Source organism: Dermacentor albipictus, chromosome 7, assembly GCF_038994185.2.
Source record: "Dermacentor albipictus isolate Rhodes 1998 colony chromosome 7, USDA_Dalb.pri_finalv2, whole genome shotgun sequence".
Classification (NCBI taxonomy): domain Eukaryota; kingdom Metazoa; phylum Arthropoda; class Arachnida; order Ixodida; family Ixodidae; genus Dermacentor; species Dermacentor albipictus.
In genome coordinates, this window is record NC_091827.1 from 106,722,818 (window position 1) to 106,742,768 (window position 19,951).

Consider the following 19,951-nt stretch of genomic DNA (forward strand, 5'->3'; position numbering starts at 1 on the left):
TTAATTAACAGTACCCTAATTAACATCGCCTTCATTAAAAACAAAGATCGTGGGCTGTATTCGCACCCAAGGTACTGGGTGCGAGTGACTTAATTGCTAGATCTTAATTAACTGTACCTTAATTAGCACCATCTTCATTAACAAAGGCCGTGGGTTCGAGTGACTCAAATAACTGTATCATAACTGTGCCTTAATTAACACCGCCTTCATTAACACATAGGATCGTGGGTTCGATGGTGTTAATTGCCTATATCTTAATTAACGTTACCTTAATTACCATCGCCTTCATTAACAACAATGGTCGCGGGTTCGATTTCCACACAAGGTAATGTGTTCGAGTGACTTAATTCCTAAATCGTAATTAACTGTACCTTAATTAGCATCGTCATCATTAACAAAAGTCGTGGGTTCGAGTGCCTCAAATAACTGCATCTTAAATGCGCGTTAATAACAGCGCCTTCATAAGTACCAGAGGTCGTGGATACGAGTGTCTTAATTAACAACATAATAATCAGCTGAGCTTTAATTAACATATTAATTAACAGGCTTCCACTTCCACTAAGAGTCGTACGTGCGTTCGAGTGCATTAATTAACCATATCTTCAATAACTGTCTTAATTAACGGTGCCTTAATCAATGCCAAAGGTCGTGGGTTCGTAGCCTTAATTGCCGCCAAAGGTAGTGTGTTCGACTCCCATGAAAGGTCGAGAGTTTGTAACCTCTTTGTACATCGAGTGCTCACGCCGACAATGCCGGATTTTGCGGCTCATGAGCCATTTAATGCTATCGCATTACAAAGAATTTTTCACGACTTCGCATCGTACACATTCATATGTGATGTACTTTGACATTAGCAATAACACAAAAAAGCTGTACACTTCTCTCATCAGAAATCCTAAGGTGCATTGTCATTTGAGTCTCTGATGAACTTGTGATGCCAAAAAACATTAGACGATGCATTTCTTATGAATGTCTGATGTCACCTTAGGAACACATCACGTCCTCTACAGAAACTCATGGTTCATTTTCATAAGGGCGGCCTGCTCGGTTCCTTTCTCGAGGGCCGCACTGTCGAATACGCGTCGCACGCCGGTTCGGTCTCGGCGGAGACGTCGCTCGGCAGTCCACAGGGGTCGCCCATCTCCCCGCTCCTGTGGAACGTGGTGGTGGACGGGCTGCTTCGGTTGCCGATGCCGGCTGGGGTGCGGGTGCAGGCGTACGCCGACGACACGATAGTACTCGTGCCGGGAAAGAACAGGGCGCGAGTGATGGCGATGCGTCGCATTTAGGCGTGGACGGCTGATTGTAAACTCGCCCTCAACAATGATAAAACCTTCTGCGTCCTCTTCTCTTTCGGAAAGGGGGGCGTGGAGAAGAGCCGCCCGACCATCCGGCTGAAGGGCAGTACGAGGGGGCTCCCGTTTCGTTTGTCTGTCAAACTGCTGGGCGTGGTGGTTGACAGGCGCCTGTCTTTCTTCGAGCACGCGGAGCACCTGCAGCGGAAGGCAGAGACGCTTGCCACCAAGTCTCTGACTTTCATGAGAATGCACACGACCGTGGACTCCACCATGCGGCGCCGCCTGTACCGACAGGTATTTCTGCCGGCGGTGGCATACGCGTCCCCTATATGGTGGTCGCCGTCACCTGACTGTAGGCTCAAGGCCCGCATGATCACGGTACAACGCACCATGCCGCTGGCGGTCACGGGCGCGTATCGTACGACACGGACTGCCGCGCTGCAGGTGCTCGCAAACCAGCCGCCCATCGGGCTGGAGCTCGATAGACTCAATGCGGAGTTCGAACTGTTCCGCATGCGACGAACGGTCACGTTCGGCGCGCACACCTTCGCGTCGGACGAGACGTTGTATCCGCATGATTCCTGGGGCGCCCACCCATCGGAGGCACGAGGGTTCCCCTTTGAGCGGCTCGAAGTGTCAGCGACTAGGGCGTGGTCATCCGAACCAGGCACGCATGTGTACACGGACGGCTCCCACACGTCAAGGTCCGCGGGCGCGGCGGTGGTGGTCTTGAAGCCGCGGGGATCGATTGTCGCCGTGCGGAAATATCGCCTCACGGTCACCTCGAGCGCGTACTGCGCCGAGGTGGTTGCGTTGACGGAGGCACTGAATTACCTAGAAACACACGCGTGGGTGCCTCCGGCGCATATATACGCGGACAACCTGTCGCTGCTCGCCGCGATGTGCCACGTAACAACCAGGGACACGCGAATCGCGAGCATGAAGAGCGCGCCATACCATCTACAAAGACGAGGCGCAGGCACGTACCCAGGGGGGGGCGGCCCCTCCCCCCCCCCCGAAAACAAGTGGCATACCCCCCCTCCCTCCCCACCCACGCCACCACTCTTCACACATTCCTAAGCGCCGCCAATGTTGAGACTTGGCAGCTATTAATCGGTCAGCATTATGCTGCCTTTTTCACTCCTTTTAGATGGCGGTAGTTATCGGCATCTCTTGTAATGTGAAGGACAGTTTTCTCATAGATTCCGCACCCGTGCGATTAACTCGAGATGCGTTCAGTTGTCACCATCTATTCAACCATCACGCGCATATCTGTTGCTTTTGTTAGTTCAACCTTCTTTGTTTAGGCTGATCCTGGGACCAGGGAAGGGATGCAGCTGTTACTGAGCTGGCCTGTACTCTCGTGGAACGAGTTGCGGCCGGGGAAAACGCCAACTGCGCTTAACTTTTCCCTTTGTTTCATTATTTCCTTGAATTACGGCTCGCCGCTAGGCTGGCAGATGCCCGCAACCATATACGCGTGATATGGGTTAGATAAGGTGGGAAATAAAATAATGTGAAAGCGCGTCCATCATGAAATCCTGCAATAACCCTTAAACCCATAAGCAAGATGACTGTCGCCCGTTACCTCGTCTGTTTTTCCCTAATTGTATAGCACTTTTCGTGCAAAATTAACATCTCGAAACAAAAATCGCAAGGAGTTGAGAAATTAAACGATCCTACTAAGGGAGAGAGCCAAGGCAACAACCAAACTGCAAGGAAAGTCGAATAATAAAAAAAAGTTAACCGTTTATGAGAATATTTATGGATCAACATCTTTTTACTTAAAAGGGAAGTAGAGAAAACGCTGCCGAAAGTGGAGAACATTTATTTGCTTTGAATGATGCTTCTACAGTTATCGGTCGAACCGCCTCGCATAGCCAATTCTCTGCTGTGCTTATGTGGGTGTTTAACCTTTCGCGGTGAGCGCAGTACATCTAGAATCGAAGAGTCCTGCGCTCTACGCGGTTGAGTGGGACTGGCGGCCGCACAGCGTTACGCAATTCGCGGAACTGTCAAAACTGATCAAGAAGGCCTGATAACTGATATTCGAAACTATAACATGCACTGTAAACGGAAATAACTCCGAGGTGGGAGTATACTGCTTGTCCGAAAGCGACCCCCCGGTTCGGAGTTTATTATGCTCCGTATGATCGGAGTAGAATTTTTACTCCGTGCGAGCGGAATTCTTGCGTGGAATTATGGGAGTTTTTTTCGGTCTTTTCTTTATTTTTTGCTTTGCGATTGACGGAGTTTTTTCGAGGTGCAACGGGAGTGTAAAAAGAGGCATCGCGTGAGTTTGCGCGAACATGTTTACATGTAGAGGCTGCTGGTCAAATTTCGAAATATGCACACGAGACTGCGTCAAATTCGGCGAAACAAGTCAATGAAAGCACATATATCATCTCATACATAAACATTTGAGAAACGCTCAATGCAGAAATTCGGAACCCATCCCACGTACACGCGATACTCTGGAAGCAACGGTGCCAGTATATATAGCCACGATACTGTGTGCCTCGAAACGGCCTAGGTAGCAGCTGTGCTGTTTTCAGAATTACGACTCACATGCTCGTTCATACGAGATCTGCCTCTCTGAAATGACAGAATACCTTAATCAACACAAAACTGTTAATTCAGAATAGTGAGAGAAAGAAAGTTAATGACGTAATTTTTCAAAATTATCATGCCATTCTGTGAGCGCTGAAGCGGCTTCGCACACTGCCGGCGTTCGCGGCCAAAAGGTAGTGCGTTAGTTACAGAAAGCAAGAAAAATGTAAGTGCGTGTGCTACATAGCAAAATTAAATTTTTGCGATTTAGTGGTAGCGTAGCAAGAAATTATTACGTGTGAGCATGACCCGCAGCAGCCGACGTAACACCGAAAAATGCGCAGTCATACATTTTATACACCGCACTACTTTCTCTGCGTCCAAGCAATCTCTCTCGGTTGTGAAAAGGAGCTACATCGCTGATCTGTCGAGGGAATCCTTAAACTCGAAGCCAGCAGGCATGCGTCTAAATCAGTGTCTCGGATAGAGCGTAATGTTAATGCAATATCGGAAGCAACGACGTGACCAAAACCTATATGCGCGATAACAATTCGATTCACATGGCTCAATAAGAAGCTTTATTTTCAGTACGCATACTTACGTCCTACCGTTTTTCTTCGGGCAAGGATATCCGTTCACAGATACACAAAAACAGTTGCTTGCACTCCGGTCTTGCTCACTGGCAACACAGCACCGCAACGAACTTGGGGTACGCCATTCATACGCGACTAGCACGGATGTCGTCACTCGAACAGTGGCTGCTGTTGCCATTGCTACGCGGTCCTTTCAAACACTACACTGGACGTTGTCAGCATGTACACAAAAGGACATAGAAGTCGCATTTCACGTACTGAAGAACACAAGCCAGGGTCACGCAGCACGAAAACACAGTCAGAACGTGAACCGACATCACGAGCCAGTGAGCAGCTTCGAGGTATACCTAAGCCTTTTTCCGCACTTGAAAACGTTGCTCTTGCAATCATCGTTGTCAGCAAAGCGATCACAGCTAATGTACTTGAAGCTGAGATACAGTGAGCTTCAGGCATGCCGATAACACTTTCTGGAAGGTACGGGAAACAAATTGACGAAACGCTGTCACGGAACGACATTTCACAGGCGTAAACAAACCGTCAGCCATGAGCACTGCCGGCTCCGCCGAACGCGCCCGGTCGCTGGCGAGGCGCACAGCCTCATGGGAAGTGCCACGTGACCAACTTTTTTCGGCGGAGGGGAGTTTTCTAAAACTCCTTGTCGGAGTTTCACGGGAGAATAAGACTTTGAAGCGGAGTAAAATCGCGTCATGTCGCCTTAATACTCCCGCAGCTAGCCAGCTGAGTGAAACGAGGGAATGGCGCTGTTTTGTTCCCATACATCGGAGTAAATATTTGAGGAGGGGAGGTTTTAGGGCACATCACCTCTTAAAAACTCCCAGGTGGGTTTATTTTCGTTTACAGATGAGAAATACTGAAGAAGCTGTAAAAAATGAACGCAGCCTGAAATCAGTAAAAAAGAAACCTGGCTTGGGGTAAACCACGATGTATACACTAAAAGATATCATCAGCAATCTCGAAGATATAGTAAAAGCAGCGGAAAAATTCTAAGCTGACAGTACTCAGGGGAGACACGATACCTCACTTAGAAACAGTAATGAAGAGGACAGCAACTCTCCTATAACTAGCGATGAGGTCAGAAGGGCCCTGCAAGGAATGAAACGATGAAGAGCGGGAGGAGAAGGTGGAATAACAGTCGACTTAATCAAAGATGGAGGAGACATAATGCTTGGAAAACTGGCGGCTCTTTATACGAATTGTCTATCGAGTGCAAGGGTCCCAGAAAACTGGAAGAATGCAGACATTATACTAATCCACAAAAAAGGAGACGTTAAAGAATTGAAAAATTATAGGACCATTAGCTTGCTCCCAGTATTATATAAAATATTTACCAAAATAATCTGCAATAGAATAAGAGCAACACTGGATTTTGTCAACCAAGGGAACAGGCTGGCTTCAGGAAGAGACGCCTTACAATGAATCACATCCATGTCATAACTCTGGTTATTGCGAAATCCGCAGAGTACAATAAGCCTCTCTACGTGGCTTATATAGATTACGAAAAGGCATTTGATTCAGTAGAGATACCAGCAGTCATAGAGGCACTACGTAATCAAGGAGTACAGAGTACGTAAATAGCTTGGAAAATATTGCTACACGTGTGTCGTATTTGTTTGTTTGAACGAGGCGCGTAGACGCCATCACTCCAGAAAAAAGGAAGAACGAACTGGGCTCGCGCTGTGAATCAAACCGGTCAGCGCTGCAACCGTTGTTGTAAATATAATCTGTAAATAGTTTCTCGTCTTACTGACTCGTCCTTCGCGTAAGAATATCTACAGAGGTTCTACAGCTATGATAATTCTACTCAAGAAAAGCAGGGAGATACCTATAGACCGTTTTTTCGTAGGCGCCGCCATATTGTGAATGCAGTGGCGCCGCCTATGAGCAGCGCCATACTGGCTTGGGTGAAAGCGGTCTTTTGCATGGCAGGTACACCCTCGGCGGCAGGTTCTGTCGTTTGTTTTCGCGGTCGTGCGGTCTGTTTAGTATGACGTGCATCTTCTACGTGGTAAACGGTTCTGTGAGACGTGCTGAAGTGGTTTAAGGCGTCATGGCCGGAATTTCTGCTGGCGTTGAGGTGGACGGAGCACGCAGCGCGATGTGTGCGCTCATGCATATTCGTGCCTACAATCAGCCTCGGAGATCTCTTGTGTATTTCTGAATGTTCCAATCACTAATGTGACCTTATTGCAGTATTATTCTCAATTTCTGAGCTGCGGTTTCGGAGCCATGAAACATACGCGACGATCGTAACAGCGTGAGTGTGGGTACCGTTCTCCTACGATAGGAGCTGTGATGTTATACTTTGACAAGCGTTCAAACTGTTCGCTGCAGGTTACATTGCGTGACTACTTGGTTCGATGGATGAGGTTTCCGCCCCTGAATAAAATAGTTTTGGCAAGTGATAGCAGCATACCTTAGTCTGAATTACGCTTGTCCAGCAAAGAGACTGTTTACGAACTGCGCGAGCATCCTAAGCAGTGGTAGGTGCTGGATTATATATATCTTTGTTCTATATATACCGCATGGTCCAAGCATACCGCATCAGTGGTTATATATTTATAAACGTTGTGCTGCGTGACCATGCGAGGCCCTATTGCGGCGTTACCCCGTTTTCTCTTCTTTTTTCGAGAAAGAAGATGACAACCGAATTTCTTTTTCGGTTGTGTTCGTTCCGTTCTCTACGACGCACACACACGTATTACGGAAATTTTGTCCTCAAAAATAGGCATCGCATTCTTTTTGTGCGATCCCTCATATATTATGGCTGTATGCAGGCAAAAAAGGCAACGCCGAAGCGGACAGCTTACATATGTACCGTGCTGGTTCACCAACCGCAGTGATCGCTGTGTTGAGCAGCGCTGTCGGCCTCATGCAGGAAGGCTACCATAGACATATGGTAATTTTAAGCCTACTAGACTTGAAGTGCGCGAGAACGATGCCGGTGCATCATAAATATTTGATTGCGCCTACCGCTTAGATGTTTCGTGGTATCCTTAGGTTAGCCGTGCACGAGCATGCGCTCTTATGCTTTGTTTTACTCCCTACCCCAAGCGATCAGATATTGAGCAGATTTACCATTTCATGCTGCTAATACAGAGACACCGGTTTTCTTTGTTGAATTAAAATCGATATAAGCAAAATAGTTCACAACACATACACACACCGCGACTGATTATGTGCGTACACCGCGGCTGATAAAACGCGTCACATTTTTGCGCCTCCAAAAGATATTTACGCCTATTGTAGTTACCGATGTACCATCTAAAACATCTCAAAGTCGTTCCTCAGCACGCGACAGCAATACTTTCAAGCAGTGCCGCGCCGGATCGCCCAAGCCAGAGAGGAGGAAAGGCAATCCGCGCGCCCTATCCTCCTCACCCGATGAAACGATTTATAGAGAAAGGGGTCAGACAGGGCGACACAATTTCTGAAATGCTATTCACTGCGTGCTTGCAAGAAGTATTCAAGCACGCAGTGCTTGAATACTTCTTCTACTTCTACTTCTAATACTTCTACGCAGTGCTTGAATATCTCAGCAACCTTCGGTTTGCCGATGACATTGTTCTATTCAACAACAATGCAGACGAGTTACAACAAATGATTGGAGACCCTAACTGAGAAAGTGTAAGAGTGGGGTTGAATATCAATATGCAGAATGCAAAGATAATTAAATATAGTCGGGCAAAGGAACAAGACATCAGGATCTCCAGTCGGCCACTAGAGACTGTGAAGGAGTTCGTTTACCTAGGACAATTAATCACAGGGAACCCTGATCATGAGAATGAAATTCACAGAAAAATAAAGATAGGTTGGATCGCATACGGCAGACATTGCCAGCTCCTGACTGGAAGCTTACCATTATTTTTGAAAAGTAAGGATTGCACTCAGTGCATTTTGCCAGTGCTGACAAATGGGGCAGAGACTTGAGAGCAAGTTAAGGACCGCGCAAAGAGCGATCGAACGAAGATTGCTAGGCATAACGTTAAGAGAGCGAAAGAGAGCGGTTTGGATCAGAGAGCGAACGGGTATAGCCGATATTCTAATTGACATCAAGAGGAAAAAATGTAGCTGGGCAGGTCATGTAATGCGTCGGTTAGAAAACCGTTGGACCATTAGGGTTACAGAATCGGTACTAAGAGAAGGGAAGCACAGTAGAAGGCGGCAGAAAACTATATATGGTGCGATGAAATTAGGAAATTCGCGGAAATTAGGAAATTGCCTTCGTTCTGCAGTGGACATAAAACAGGATGATAATGATGATCGTGATGATGATGATAATGATGAAAATAATGATGATGATGATAATAATGTTGATGATCGTGATGATGATAATAATGATGAAGGTAATGATTATAACGATGATCGTGATGATGATGATAATGATGATGATGTGATCGTGATGATGATAATGGTACGATAATGATGATAATAATGGTGAACGTGATGATGATAATGGTGATAATGACGATGATGATGATAGTGGTGATACTGATGATGATAATGCTGATCGTGATGATGATAATGGTGATAATGATGATGGTAATGGTAATCGTGATGATGATAATGGTGATCGTGATGATGATAATGATGACGGTCGTGATGATGATGATAATGGTGATAATGATGATGATAATGGTGCTTCTGATGATGATAATGCGGTCGTGATGATGATAATGGTGATAATGATGATGATAATGATGCTTATGATGATGATAATGGTGATCGTGATGATGATAATGGTGATCGTGATGATGATAATTGTGATCGTGATGATGATAATGGCGATAATGATGATAGTGGTGCCAATGATGATGATAATTGTAGTCGTGATGATGATAATGATGATAATGATGATGATAATGGTGATAATGATGATGATAATGGAGATGATCATGATGATGATAATGATGATGAAGGTAATGATGATGACAATGATCGTGAGGATGATGATGATGTGATCGTGATGATGATAGTGGTGATAATGACGATGATTATCGTGATGATGATGATAGTGGTGATACTGATGATGATAATGCTGATCGTGATGATGATAATTGTGATAATGATGATGATAATTGTGATCGTGATGATGATAATGGTGATGGGCGTGATGATGATAATTGTGATCGTGATGATGATAATGATGACGGTCGTGATGATGATGATAATTGTGATAATGATGATGATAATGGTGCTGCTGATGATAATGGTGTCGTGATGATGATAATGGTGATAATGATGATGATAATGGTGATCGTGCTGATGATATTGGTGCTCGTGATGATGATAATTGGGATCGTGATGATGATAATTGTGATCGTGATGATGATAATGGTGATCGTGATGATGATAATTGTGATCGTGATGATGATAATGGTGATAATCATGATGATAATGGTGATAATGATGATGCTAATGGTGATCATGATGATGATAATGATGATCGTGATGATGATGGTGATCGTAATGATGATAATGGTGATCGTGATGATGATAATTGCGATCGTGATGATGATAATGGTGATAATGATGATAATGGTGATCGTGACGATGATGATAATAATGATGATGATGCCATCGTGATGATGATAATGGTACGATAATGATAATGGTGATTGTGATGATGATAACGGTGATAATGATGATGATCGTGATCATGATGATAGTGGTGATACTGATGATGATAATGGTGATCGTGATGATGATGATAATCATGATGATAATGGTGATCGTGATGATGATAATGGTGATCGTGATGGTGGTGATCGTGATGATGATGATGATCGCGATGATGATGATGATGATGATGACGACGACGATGATGATGGAGGGCCCCCCGAAAAAAAATCCTGCCTGACGGGGCGCCTTGTCATTGTTGCACGTACCCGCCCACCGGGGCATCTTTGGCAATGAGCTTGCGGACATGGCGGCGAGCACTGCGGCGACCTCGTGAGTGGACCGAAGGTCGCACCGGTCCTTCAGGGTCGTGAGAGCCGCGTTCTCGGCTGCGGTGCGAGCGCGCTGGGCCGTGCAGTGGCGCGGGGAGCACTCGGACACCGAGTTTTATACAAGTGGGTGCCGGACATAACACACATACCGAGTGACTTTCCGCCGCCTCGGCGATTGGCGTGTCTGCTTACCCCCCACGGCAGATTCCCTCATTATTTTCACCGCTTCCGCATATCGCAGGACATGCGCTGGCCCTGCGGGGCGACCTGCCGGGACGCGCAGCATTTTTTCACAAGCTGCGCGTTAACGGCGTCTCTTATGGAGAGGCTTCAGGCGTCCGGGCGCGCTCTCGCGCCGCGAGATTACCCGCGCCTCCTCAGAGACCGGACGGCGTGCTCGCTGCTCGGGGAGATGGTCGGTGTAATAAGCGATCGCATGCCCGCACAAGGCGGGGTCGGGACGGCGCCGGACGCATGGTAGGCCGCGCCATGCGCCGGGGCGGGACACCGTGCGTCGTACGAGGCGGCTCGCGGCCGCCTATGCGACTTTCGCGACATGCCGCCCTTTCTGCTATATGTTTTTAGTCGCCTTCGGGTTGTTTCGCGCGCGTGCGAGTGGCCGTCTGCCGGGGGACCGGTCGTGACACTGTCCTCTGGACGAGCCGGCCCCTGTCCGAGTAGGGCGGGGCTCTGGGCCCTACCGGCTCTGCCGGGACAACGAGCGGCGGTCCTTGTGCCGGGGAGGGCGCGACGTGCACGGCGGCCTTGTTGCGAGCCGTCGGGTTGTGCCTGGTGTGCCGTAGCGAGCGAAGGGCAGCCGGCGAGGCCGTGTGGCGTCTGCTGTGGCCGGACCTGCTTCGAGGAAGGCTCCGCGCCCCTCGGCTGCATTTGACGCGCGCCCATTGGCCTGCCGAGGAGGCGTGCCCGACACTTGGACTGCCCTGGCAAGAGATGCCCGCTCTTTGGCCCGCCTCGCGTGTCTTGCGGCTGCCTGCCTTTCTCTTGCCCCTTGGCGTGCCGGGCGTTTCTCGCGGCGACGGCCCGTTGCCCAAGCGAATGGGAGCGCGGGGAGGCGTTCCAAACAACCAGGCTGGCCTGGTTGTTTGGAACGTCCTCTGAAAAATCAGAGCCCCGCGAGCGGGGCGACCCCCCGGCGGCCGAGGGCCGCGGGGGGGAGCGGGGCGGCGACGCGGTCTTGCCCCTGCGCGAGCTCGGCATGGCCAGGCTCAGGCTCAAAGGGTATGAGCCCTGGCCATTTTGTGCCCGGTGGCCGGCCGAACAAGGAATCACTCGAAAAACGAAAATAAAACCCCTCCCCGCCCGGTTTATGCGCCGAATAGAGTCCCTACACGTTTAAAAAACAACCCCTGCTAAAATTTGAAGTGCCGAATGTGAAATACCTTGTTTTTGGAGCGAAAATCAAGAGCCCGATGGAACCGGCCGGCCAGACACTTGCACGAGCGCGCGTGCAAGTCGTGCACTCATCACCGCACCGGGCGGGCGTTCCCATCCACCGGACTGGCGTCTGCGAGAGACGCGTACCCTTTGGCATGCCGTGGAGGCGTACCCGCCACTCGGACCGCCCTGGCGAGAGATGCGCGCCCAACGGCGCGCTTTCATCTTTGTTTTGTTTTCCTCTTTATCCTATTCTTATTTTTGCTTTATTGTTTGCGCCGGGAGGCGTCCCCGAAGACCGCTGAAACCTGGCCGGACGAGTCGCAGCTAGTAGGTGTGCCGCCGGAAGTGCAGGGACCGTGAGCACCGACGTCGGGGGCGTCCCGGACGCCCGTCGCCTCTCCTCGCGTGTGCGAGACACGGGGCCGCGTCCACCGGGACCTGCGACGACTCCGCCGAGCGGCGGACTCGAACCGTCGCTTCCGCGTGGCGAAGGCGTCGTCCGGAAGGCCCCGGTCTGCGAGGAGACGTACCTTGGCCGTTGGAGCGATCGCCCCGCGTCGAGAGTGGCGCCGGGAAACACCCCCGAAGTCCGCGGCGCCCCCCCCGACCAGCGGAACAGATCCTCCCATAAGTACGGCGACGCGTCGCATAGACGAGCACCAACGATGCCGGGGCTGTTCCTGGCACTCGGCAGCGGAAGTGCCGGGCCGCCTAAGGTCCCACTATAATTTCCAATCTGCCGCGCGCGCCACCTAGGAAGTTCCTGTAGCAGATGGCGCCCACACTAAACCGCGGCGCCACGGCATTCGTGGGGTGAAAAAATATCTGCATACGCGCGGATATAAAACCTTCTGGTGCCTGACTGTGGCAAAAAACGAAAGAAGGACCCGAACTGCTAAATTTAGTCCTTTAATTTCAAATAAGTGCTCCAAGAAAATAGCTCAAGAGAGCGTAATGAGGGCTTGATCGCCTCGATTCCGCGTGTTTACATTTCGTTCGTTTGCGCTCAATCGCCGCGCGAGCCTTGGTGATTGCTTACGCTTAATCCCGTATGCTCTGTGAAATCTTTTGCATGTGCTGCGTACACATAGCTGTTGCATTGAACGAAGAAGTCGTGTAAAAATGAAGGCTGACAGTCGCTTGGACCGGAAAACTTTCGACATAACGTCGCTCAAACGTGCGATTCTCAAAGCGCGCGACCCTCACGGCAACTAAACAACATCCTGTGTGTTTGTGGAAACGAGTGCGCCAACAGCCTTCTTGTCGCTGAGTGTGTCTGTCGTGTAGCGATTACACGACGGCTGCTGTGTCTTGTGGTTCAATGCTACGAGCCAGTGCAACTGTCGTGACATGATAAAGAGGTTATGTGATAAAGAGGATAAAGAGGTCATGATGAAGAGGTTACCACCTCTTCATCAGCGTGTCTCCTCGATCGTGTTCGGGCTGCCAGCGCGATCTGATCTCGCGGCACACGAACATCGAGCGTAGTGTGTGCGCGTGTGTGAATGTGGTTGACTGTTATCGTGAACCGTGCGACGTCGCCGCGTAAACTCGAATCATGACGCGCATTGTTGTGTTTATCCCTTTTCGCCTCCGTGCACCGCTAAATCCCCGTAAGAATTAGAGGGCCCTTATACGAAACGCACACGGATTGACCCAGCTGCACTGTGTTTTGCTGGCAATCCGCGTATGGCTTGTGGCGTTTTTCTTACGTTCATTTGCAGTTGTGTGTTTTTCATCAGTAAAATGGCATTGCCGATTACTGAAACATCTTCGAGTGTAAGGGAAACTTGGAAGGAACATGCTGGCAGGTGTATGTAATGTACTTTGACATTCTGTATTATTCTGTATTATTATTTGACGGCCAGTAGCTGTGGGTATGCAGTATTCGTTTTGAAAAACAGAGTAATGCAGGCACTTAGCAATATATTTATTCACATATGCAATGCAGAAAATACGATTTGGATATTGGAAATTACATTTTGCACATGTTGTAAAGCGCAGTTAACAATGCGCGCACAAACACAGGAAAGTGTAAAAGTAGAATTCGCTGCTGAATTTTATTTTTTATCGCACGTAGCGCAATGCGGATATTTGTCAGCGAGTTAATGCGTTTCTGCCCCACTATTTGGGGCAGAAACGCATTTGAGGCATGCTAGGTCATACTGCACTTGCTAAGTCAACGGGCTCGTAATGCACTAAAATCAGTAATCTCCACAAACTTCGGCTGTCAACATTCATGCGCGCGAATGAAATAATACTGCAGCTCTGCACACACAGGTGTGTACTTTCTCTCGCACCTTCGTATCGCTCTACGTTACTTTCCTCGCATAGTCGTGCAGTCTTTCCGTCCATTTCTATGCAACCAGAATTACCAGGTTAGGTTTTGTTTGCTGCGCGGGATGAAAAATAACTTCTTGTCGTCCTCCGTCTGATCTCGGCACCCATCCGCACAGCAACAAGGCATTTCGGTCCTTCGCATCCTAGGTCATGCCCATCTATTCAGCGCGCTCACAGCGAATCTCCACAAACTTCGGCACTCAACGTTCATGCACGCGAGTGAAATACTATCACCGCTCGACACACGCACGTGTATACTTTCTGTGGCACCTTTGTATCGTTGTATGTTACTTGCCTCTTGTAGTCGTGCTGTTACCGACGGTTCAAAGTCCGCCCGTGCAATTCTGTGTAACCATACTTTTCGTCTGGTTAGGTTCTGGTTGCCGTGCGCGATGCAAAATAACTTCTTGCCATCCTTCGCCCGGTTTCGGCACCCAACCGCACAGAAACAAGGCATTTCGGACCTCCCGGAACGAAATTATCGCAGCGATGTGCAAAGCACAACAGGCGAAACGCGCGCTCTTCGCCCGGCGCGCAGGAACTTTCATGGCGGCAAAGGGGCGGAGGAAGGTCACATGTCACCGATCAGCCTATCGCAGGCGTTGTCGGCTGGATCAAAGCCTGGCGGTACTTTTAAATGATTGAGGGACTTTAGGGGGCCGCCGTGTGACCCGCGCCCTCTCGGGGGCCGTGAAGGCGTGCCCGACAGCGGCCGGAGGCGATCGACGGCCTCGACGAACATCTTGTACATAGACTGCCGGTACATTCACCCTTTTACCTTTCTTTTCTTTTACTTTCTCATTTATGGCATGCCCATGCCACCACGACTCCGCCTCATCAATTACGTTTATTAAATGCCCGGTGCGGGGGCTTCTGCCCTCGCTGAGACACCTTGGGACACATACGCGTTACCGTTAGCCCACAATTTTATTTTTCCAATTCGCTTTTCTCCACAAAACATGCGCTTTGGGTATTAATTCCCAACCCGTCTTCATTTATTTTTCATTGGCCTGGTATGCTTTTGCAGGGACAGGTTCTCCCCATCCTTTATTTTTGCCTTTGCTTTCAGGAATAAACGGGGAAGTAGTCGGCCGGGGCGGTACACCCCAGACACCGCCCAAGCCAGACAGGAGGCCATGGACCTCCGGGCCGTTGCGGGTATATCGGGGCCCGGCCGCTCGTACGCCGCGGCGGCGGCCGATCGAGTCGACTGCCCGCTAACGTCGGCGGGGACACCGGGGACCAGGCAAGCTTCGGGGATTCCAGATGTCCATGGGACTACGACAAGCACGGAGACGACACGACAATGAATGCAGGGACACGTGGCCTTCCTGACACCGGTGAGTCCCACTAATTCTCCCGCAAAAGACATCATGAGACTTCTCAAGGCCCTCGCAGTGCAGGCCTAGGCGAATCGACTCTTCGCGAGACTCGTCTAGGTGTCCCGGTAATCGCTAAAGAGAAAACAACTCTCGACCATTTACAAACAGCGGTGACTGCGAGCCCGATCACACGTACTGCAATGACCATGCGAATTCCTGAGAAAAGGAAACCACACGTCAAGCTTACAGGCGCAGACCCTGAGGTTTCCTCAACAAACCTCATTGAAGCGATTAATGCACGCAATCCAGGGTTAGAGTTGGAAACTGCCCAAAGGAAAGTGCTAGTATCGTTTCATGAGCGAGGAGGCAATATGACTCATATCATTGAGGTGAAACCGACAGATTTTCGGGAAATAATGCAAAAGGGCAGAATCTGCGTCGGGTGGACCGCAGCGCGTGCAGTCGAAGACCTCTACGTCTCTTTGTGCACGTTCTGCGCGTCGTATGGGCACACGTGCCGCTTTTCCCTGTTAAAGACGTATCGTCTAGAGCGAGAATGTGCCGGCAACCACTTGGCACAAAATTGTAACGTGCGCATGGGGGATGCGGAGGTGGCCTGTGCGGCGTGTAGAGGGGTAGGGAGAAAATCTGCGGGACACCCGACGATATTCGATCCCCGACGCGGGCAGAGCGAATAGCAAGGTTACAAGCACGCACTGACTATGGCAATTAATTGGGGCGGGGCCCGCAGCGTTCCCCCCTTGGGGTTGGGGCGCTGCGGACCCAACACAGGAGTGCAGAGGGTCCGCAGTGCACATGGGTGCAGTGGGTCCAATGGTGGGGTGTGCGCAGGAGGCGTAGTCACATGCGGAGGGGTGCAGATTAAAGGGTGGTGAGGGTGGGAGAGAGCCATTGACGGGGGCACATAGATTAATTAACCATACTTTCAATAATCTGATTCCAGCACGGCGAAGCTAATAAATGCTCACAAGCATTTATTACCTTGTGAGCTTTGTGAGCTTGTGAGCTTGTGAATTTCAAGTTGTGAAATTCATTCAGACCAATTTGGATCATGCCAAGGAGGCGACTATGGTGCTGATCCAGGCCATGCAGACGCAGGGAATCACATTTACCGTAGCTTGTGATCCCTACATCAGGGCAGGTGTGATTGCAGGTATTCCGGAGCACTATCTCCGCTTTACATCGCCCGACGGTCCCCGCGTAGTCGTTTTCGGGGACGGGTCGGGTTTCGATTGCTTTCCCATCATGGCCAGCACCAATGTCGTCGCGGTGAGACTGTCAACGCCCTCTATCGCATTTCTATTGATAGGACTGTACGCGCCGCCGCACGTGGTCATCGCCCCATTTTTGGATACCGTGTCTGATTGTTTAGCACGCACTCAGGAAGACAACGTCATCATAGCGGGCGATTTTAATGCTAAACATGTCAACTGGGGTCGTGGCGGCTGCGATAGCCGGGGTGCAGCGGTGATGCAGATGACCTGTGAACATAATTTGTATATCCTAAATGATCCCGAGTCGGCAGCTACATATGAAAATCATTATACAGAGAGTTGGATCGACATCACCTTGGCCAGTGCCAACATGGTCAACAGAGGTTACATGTGGCAAGTGTCAGAAGAGGAGACGCTTTCAGAGCATCGCCACATCGTATTTTCGTTCGAGGGAACGCCAATCCTGCTTAGAAAAAAGTTAACATTCGCGGGCCGCCTACGTTTAACACGTTGGCTCATAAACGAGCCCTGGTTCGAAATGGTGCAACGGTGCATATCAGGCCACATCATAAGGAAGTTTCATTTAATATACGACAAACATTACAATAAGAACTTGCAAGTGCCGAAAAGGCGAACGCATGGTGGTCGCCCCTACTAACCATTGAGCGCAACCGTGTTCGCGCAATGCGCAGAAGATATCAAAAGGCTAGAGAGCCGTACCTACGCAATGAACTCCGCTTAGCATTTGTGAGAGCGCGAGTGACCTATCGAAGACTAATTGAAGTAGCCAAGCCTCATGCAATTAAGAACTTTTGTACGGAAAGTTCGCGGAAAAACATGTTCGGAGTCGCGTTTAAGTCGGCATTTGATAAACTCAGACACCCCATCGTGTTGCCGCCCCTACGCACGCCGGAGGGTACAATGACGAAAGACGGGCTGGATTCAGCAGCATTACTGCTTCGCACGCAGGTCGCCTGCGATGCTTATGATCAGGACACACCTCTGTACAGGGAGTTACGAGCAGTTGCAGGCGCCCCGGCTGTTGCAAGATGGGACGATAAACCGTTCACTTTGCCTGAGATAGAATATGCCCTTCACATTGGTAGGACCGGTTCGGCCCCAGGCCTTGACGGCATTACCCTTCGAATAGTAAAATTACTTTTCCAATATCACTCGGGTTTCTTTTTATTCATTTTTAATACGTCATTAAAAACACTTCAGACTAGCTTCAGATTCGGACGCCAGTGCAGGGGCACTGGCGCTCCTTAAAATAATTTAAAACGAGGGGGTGCCAAACGCTGTCGAATGCTCCCTGGAAATCCAGGGAGATCAGCGTGACCGGCGTGCCCCGCGCTCTGTAATCGCTGATATAGTGGCACAGAGATGTGAGTGCCTGGACTGCACTCTTACCGTGCACGAAGCCGAATTGGTTTTGGTGGACGTAATTCCCCGTGAGTAGAAAGTAATACAGTCGGCCATACAACAAGCGCTCCAGCACCTTTCCAAAGATTGAGGTCATGCAAAAAACTCTGCGGCGAGTCTACGGGTTTGCCGGGTTTTGCAATGAAAATGCCTCGGCCTTTCCGCCACGCCTTGGGGAAGTAGCCCATGGTGAGTGCTGTATTAAAAATGTTTAATACGAAACGCTGGTGGTACGTGCAGAGAGCGACCACAACGTCAGTCGTCAGTCCGTCCGGACCTGGGGCCGAGCTGTTTACAAGCTTGGCGAGCGTCGCCGCCAGCTCTCCGGCGGTGAATGGACGGTCTCGCACACGTGATTCGCAGGGCCGTACGCTCTGCTCCCGTAACGCTTTGTGTTCTGGCAGGTCCGTGCGAGCGTCATCTTTGGCTATCAGGGCATGTAAGAGCAGTGCGGCCGACTGTAGGACGCTTTCCGTCCGGCCGCCGTCCGGTGTTGTCAACGGCGGCAGAGGCGGTCGTCCTTTTTCCCTGCCGAAGGCCGCCCGGAATGGTGCCGAAAACAGCGACTTGCGGCTGCACTCGTCACACCGCTCGCGCGCCTCCGACGCCTTCGCGTTTTCAATCCTGCGACGGAACTTGGCGAGCGCCTCGCTGTGACGTTGGCGGTGGATCGGCCGCAACCCGTCGTCCCGACACCTTTGGAAACGGCGTCGCAAGGCCCGCGTTCGTTTCTTTTCAATCTGCAGGTCCGGCGTCCACCAACTCTTTCCCGGCCTGTGCGGGAGGATCGGCCTGAGATGCTTGCGACGCGTTTTGTCGATGACCTCATACATCTTATTAATCGTCGCGTCGAGCGCCTGCGGCGAGCCGATGTTTGCTCCGCTAGCCCGCGCGAACCATCGGAGGTCGCGCAGTTCGGCAACGAAGTTGAGCCGGCCGCACTTTGTCAAGCGTCTCCCTCGCTCGCTGGCGAGGGAGACTGCACTCAGCGGCTCCTCTTCAACCCCGAAGTAGGTGAAGTCCGGCGGCAGTTGCGGCCTCATTTTCTTCGTACAAGGCGGGTCGTTAATAGCGGCGATTGATATGCCGTGTTCTTGCATTCGACGCGTCGCAGCCGCCAGCGCTCGCTTCGCATGGTCTAGGTTCAGTTGCATGAAAACCGTTGTTTCCGGCGGTGACGAGTCAACACTCGAGCGGGTGCGTCCGCGACGCTTGCCGGTCCGCCGCCGCGTCGCCCCGCGCGCACCCCCCCCCCCCCCCAACCCTCGGCGCTCTCGTTACTGCGGTTCGCCGTAATTTGTGCGCGCTCGGAGACGGGCCACCCTTTCCGCGAGGATCGGGCAGTCAGGAAAACCGGTGGGGTGGTTCCCGTCACTGCGGCCCGCCCTGCCGCACTCCGAACAGCATACGGCAGCGTCGCCCATCTTCACCCTGCAGGTGACGGCCAGATGGTTTCCACCGCACTTCATGCATTTCGCTTTGGTCGGGTCCTGCTGGTGCGGGCACGTCATGCGCCCGTGGCCGTATGACGCGCAGTAGGTGCACGTCGGGACGTGCAGGTCCTCGCTCACGCGAACCGACGTCCAGCCGACCGACAGGCGCGGTCTCGACGTGATCTTTCGGAAGCCCTCCGGGTCAACCTCCGCCACGTACGCGCGCGTGCCCGCCCTTTCGCGAAACGCCACGCGGACCTTACACTGCTCAAGATTGAGCTCAAGCCCCTGATTTCGTTCGTTGAGTAACTTGATAAACTCGTCGGGGCCGACGTCGGGATCGACTCCCGAAAACTTCACGTGGGGTTTGCGCCTCTCTGCGACACGCATG

At 50.8% G+C, this 19,951-nt stretch overlaps 1 long non-coding RNA gene across 2 annotated transcripts in view; it reads left to right on the forward strand.

The window, feature by feature from the left end:
* The window catches only part of LOC135901845 (uncharacterized), a 53,218-nt gene that overhangs the window by 25,298 nt on the left and 7,969 nt on the right, over positions 1-19,951 (forward strand). For both annotated transcript variants that reach the window (XR_010564287.1, XR_011507229.1), the window contains exon 2: positions 15,218-15,488. This is a non-coding gene — a long non-coding RNA (uncharacterized lncRNA). The remainder of the gene's footprint in view (positions 1-15,217; positions 15,489-19,951) is intronic.